This window comes from Pygocentrus nattereri, chromosome 4 (genome assembly GCF_015220715.1).
Source record: "Pygocentrus nattereri isolate fPygNat1 chromosome 4, fPygNat1.pri, whole genome shotgun sequence".
NCBI lineage: Eukaryota > Metazoa > Chordata > Actinopteri > Characiformes > Serrasalmidae > Pygocentrus > Pygocentrus nattereri.
The window spans coordinates 5,018,309-5,023,794 of NC_051214.1; the positions used below are offsets into that span (position 1 = coordinate 5,018,309).

Below are 5,486 nucleotides of genomic sequence, written 5' to 3' on the forward strand. Positions count from 1 at the left end.
TTAGAGAAACTCAATTTATTTGAGTAAATTTTTATGATTTTTTTAGGAAAGGGAGGCTCAAGCCCCTTTAAAAGGGTCTACAACCACTCCTGGTTTGAAGAAGATCCAGCTTGAGCAGATTAAAAGGCAAAACTTGGCATTTGTCTTCATTCGTGAAGGGTTAAATGTAGATGTACACCTAATATGTATGACGGGGAGAGACAGAAGCATTTGAACATATGAAAGACTTCAGCCCTTTTATCTTGACCTGAGATGAGTATCAGCAGATGTAGCTGATGGTTTTGTCCTTTTTAAAGAAGGTGAACCAGAATGGGTCAACTAATCCAGGCTGAGTGCACCAAACTCCTAGAAACCTTAAACCTCTCCATTTAGAAAGAAATCAAATCATTTCCATTTGACTGTCACATTGCTCTTATTATCAAGATGCATCATTATGTTGGGTCACAGAATTTCACAGTTGTTCCACAGCCAACCCAGAATCCAGCACAGAGCGGCTGAGTGAATGTGGTGTGGACTGTGTGTAGGAGGGTCAGTGTGTCAGAGACGCTGTAGAAGGACAGAGTTCCTGCACTGTGATCCACATACACTCCTATTCTGGAGGAGGATGAGGCTGAGATCTTAGTCTGAATGTCGTTGTGATAGAAAGAGAGAGAGGGAGAACACTGCAGACTCCAGGACTGACCGTTGTGTCCAAAGTTGCTCTCATTACCTCGTCCTTTCCTGCTGACCCCTTTATATGAGACTGAGATGTACAGCACATATCTAGTACTGCTCCACTCAACCTCCCAGTAACAGCGTCCACTCACACTCTCCTTACTCAACACCTGCTGCCAGTAGTCAAATCTCTCTGGATGATCAGAGTAACGTTGGACTTTCCCACCGAACGTCACCACTCTGTTCTCCTCAGACAGACTGAGGAACTGATTTACTGTGTTGGGATCCAGAGTCAGACGACGGAAATCTAATAAAAAGAAATAAAAATAATGATAATGAAAGCAAATGTAGAAAGATCTACTTGAGTCAGTGTTTGTTTATTTCCTTGTGTCTGAGTGTGTGTCTTGTATGTGTGTATTGAACGTGTGTGTGTTTGAGTGTGTGTGTGTGTGTGTGTGTGTGTAGGTGTGAGTCTGAGTGAGTGTCTGTGTGTGTGTGTGTATGGATGTAGGTGTGTGTATGTGTGAGTGCTTGTGTTTGTGTAGGTATGAGTGTGTGTGAGTGTGTGTGTTTGTGTATGCGTGTTTGTAAATGTGTGTGTGTGTGTGTGTATGTGTGTGAATGGGTGTGTGTGTGTATGCGTGTTTGTAAATGTGTGTGAATGGGTGTGTGTGTGTGTGTGTGTGTGTGTGTGTGTATTGTGTACATACACTGTAGAAAATCTTCTCTGCTTTTTGGCTCTGAGGGTGAAATCATCTGAACTGCTGCAACTGTGGAGACACACAAACCCAGTGATCATCAGACTGAATGAAGGCGACTCAACAAAGTGCCACCTTCTGGGGGATAAAAGTTCAGTAAGTGTATCTGAACTGGTGTCTTTTGTAGACCTAACTGAGATGCCAGGCAGCAGGTCAGACCCTCCCTTTTTATGTACAGTTACATAACAGTTTGTTGACTGAAAGACTGACGAACAAGCTAATATTGGCTTGTTATCCTGATATACGTTCACAGAAACAGGGAAAAAAGTCGCCACTGGAGTTTCTTCTGTATTGCTGATTGTTTTGTGAAGCTGCTTTGTGACAACGCCTGCTGTAAAAAGTGCTATATAAATAAACTTTGCTTGCTTGCTTTTGTTGAAAACTTACATTAGTTTTTATTGCAGCCCTTTGGATGAATCCAATCAGTGATGGGTAACGCAGCAATAGATGCAGGATTGGAACGAGGTTTGGTGACCACTCCTGTATGGACATAATGCCTGCATTATTTTTTTTTTCTATTGCAACCAGGTGTCCTCTTAAAGTAAGTCTTTCCTTATTTGCCAGCAGATTGTAAAAATATTAAAAACTGAAAAATGCTGTTTGCCTAAATTTTCAAACTCTTTCAGCTGTTTTGTAACGGCTTCTTTCTGGCCTCCATCCCATTCAGACCAGTTGTATGCAGAGCTCTTGATGCCACTGACTGGTGCGCCGTCATTCCAGTCTCAGCCATGGAATTCAGTAGCTCTTTAAAAGTCACTGTTTCATCACAATTGATCCAGCAGTGGATTTTCTTAGAAAGATTTTAAATCTTCTTTTTACCAGCTTTGCTTGAGTCTGATCAAACACTATGGCTGATGAGGGCAGTCATGGGCTGGAGGTTAGGGAACCAGCCTTGTGACAGGAAGGTAGCTGGCTCAATCACATGAGCAGACAGTATATGACTGAAGTGCCCCTGAGCAAGGCACCTAACCCCAACTGCTCCCGGGTGCCGTGGATAGGGCTGCCCACCACTCCGCAAATGTGCTCACTAGTATATGTGGTGTTCCACTGCATGGATGGGTTAAATGCGGAGATGTAACTTCCCTGTCGTGGGACTATTAAGGGTAACTTAATGAAAAGGTACTTGAATTAAGGGGGTCTTTCATCTGGAAATAGTGAACTTCTTCATTAATTCACAGGAAGAGGCCCATTGTAAGCCAACTGTGTCCTCATTAGAGCAATATCTCTCTTGTGTTTAAACTTGGAGCTTCCACAGCAGAGGGGTTGAATACTTCTGCAAACATCATTACTCAGTTTGCAGTTGTTTTGTCACAGTATTTTCTTGCATAAATCCAATATTTATGAAGGTCAGTCTTTTAAAGGACAACATTACAGCACAAAGGTATAATTTGAGATCCAGGTAAATCTGATTCATTTTAAGGAGGTTGAATACTTTTGCAAGGCACTTTAAATGAAGTCTTAGTGTTAATATTTGACGTATCCGCATAGTCTTGTAAATGTAAGTGTATTTGTAATTGATGTGAAAAGAAAAAAAAGGTTACTATGAATTTTGCTGTTTAATTATGCTTTAGAGTCCTGAACTGAAACTTTCTTTTTAACATAACTTGTATGGCCTTTTTTAGTCTCTCACTGAGACAGAAGTTTGACAGCAGGAAGCTCCTCTTACCATGTGGAGAGATTTTCCTGAATTCCTGCTTGCAGAATTCCTCTAGTCTCTCCTTCAGATCAGAGAGAGATTTCCTCACTCCATCAAATGAGAGATGTTGATGGACAGTGATGCTGGAGGAGTCCTCAGCTCCAGAAGAGACACAGAGAGACTGGAAGCTCTACAGAGAGAGATACACAATGCAATGGAGAAAGTTGAAGATGCACATGAGGAATGATTTGGTCGAGGAAGGATTGGTCATTTCACCCAAAACATCTAAGAAGAGGCTTAGAACCTGTGTGTAGATTAATGATTCAGAGTGATCTATCCGTGGGCTTAATGATAAGGTTCTATCTGATATTTCTGTTGATAGTGAGTTATGACGCAGCCAATCGGTGCAGCTAATGAATGTAGGATAACCAATCAAAATTCTTGTTTTACCCATGTAGCTTGGCCATGAAGCAAATGAACCTTTAGAGCTTTTAAACAGTTTAGTAAGCACAAGTTAAATGGAAGGGTAACACGGCTAACTGAATAACCAATGTATTCAAGTTAGAAGCAGTTAGTTAGTGAGCGACTACTAATGTTCACTAAAGTCAGCCAGCTTGGTAGCCAGGTAACTAAATGATCATCTCTACAAATAAAGAGAACTATGTATCTAAAAGCTTCATGGATCCGTCACTGATCTGCTACAATGAGCATCTTTGGAGGTTATTAGTCGCTAGAAAGTTAAGCACTAATGTAAGCAAAGTAGCAGTCAGTGTTAGATAGCTGGCTATCTAATAACCAGCATAAGCAGCAAGCTCGCTACTGATAAAGTAGCTAGCAATGTAAAATAATGTAATCAGAGAACAACTGAAACATTTACTTTCAGAAATGTGTACAAGAGTAAATAAATCAGCATCTGTAGATCAGATGGTTACCTGGAGGAACTGGATGTGATCCTCTGTGTGTGAAAGCTGCTCCAGCTCAGTGTCCCTCCTCTTTAGATCAGCAATCTCCTGCTCCAGTTTCTCCAGGAGTTCTTCAGCTCTACTCAGTTCAGCCTCCTCCTGAGCTCTGATCAGCTCTGTTACCTCAGAGCGCTTTTTCTCAATGGAGCGGATCAGCTCAGTAAAGATCCTCTCACTGTCCTCCACTGCTGCCTGTGCAGAGCTCTGTTACAACACACACACAAGGTGGAGCTCCATTTACACACCAGCTATCATTCACTCTCTCACTGGGACTCTAGACGACTCACTGTCCACATTGTGGCTGTGTAGGATCTCTAAGTGTCCAACACTGGACTCCTCACTGTCTGACTGGAGGAGAGTCTGACTGAGCTGTGAATCAGCTGCTCCAGCAGATCTCTGCTCACTACTCACCTTAAGAGTCTTCACAGCCTGTTTCACCTCCTGCAGCTTCTTCTCTTTCTCCTGGAGTCTCTGCTGAGATCTCCTCTGAACCTCTTTCAGCTCATTCTGAGGAGAAAGAATGTGTATTGTGGTTCATATGAACAGCAGCTGAAGAGTTAAAGTTCACTCTAGTTCTACATGTGAGCTCAATAAAGCTGTAAATATGCTGGAAGACGGGCGTTGGCTGGTCAGAGGTTTGCTAGAAGGTTGATTTGTTACTACAGTAAGTCAGCTTTATTTAACACTTTCCTACCAAAATCACACAAGTTTTCAAAATCATCATCCCATAAACTGACTATCGGTATAAAAGTGTGTAATTAAGTATCAGATTCTAGATTAGAAATACAAACAGTATGAAGTGAAACTAAAAGTTTTCTGTTTCTCACCTGTTTCTCTTTTCTTTCTGCTGAAGCTGCTACTGTATCGTGGCCTTTGTGTTCATCCATCGTACACAAATAACAGACCATCTGTTGGTCAGTACGACAGTAGATCTCGATCAGTTTATCATGTTGAGGGCAGATCTTCTCTTGCAGCTGTTTGGAGGCTTCGACCAGCTTGTGCTTCTTAAAGGCAGGAGACTGATGGTGAGGTTTAAGATGAGCTTCACAGAAAGAGGCCTGACACACCAAACACGACTTGATGGCTTTGTGTTTTCTCTCAGTGCAGGAATCACACTCCACATCTCCAGGTCTAGCGTAACAGTGAGCAAGAGATTCTGTCTTCTTCAGTTTCTCCACCACTTCAGCCAGCATGTTGTTTCTGCGTAGAACAGGCCTTGGAGTGAAGGTCTCTCTGCACTGGGGGCAGCTGTAGACCCCCCTCTGATCCTCCTGATCCCAGCAGCCATTAATACACACTTTACAATAACTGTGTCCACAGGGCGTCGTCACTGGATCCTTCAGCAGATCCAGACAGACTGGACAGCTGAACTGGTCCTGATCTACTGAAATACTGGCCATTTTCCTGCTCTCACAATCGGAGAGGGAGCAGCTCTCTGAGATCTGTTTTGTTTTCTCTGAACTGAGTAGGAGTGGC

The 5,486-nt window shown here is 42.5% G+C and overlaps 1 pseudogene; it reads right to left on the reverse strand.

The window, feature by feature from the left end:
* LOC108437544 lies at positions 1-5,486 on the reverse strand (annotated as a pseudogene).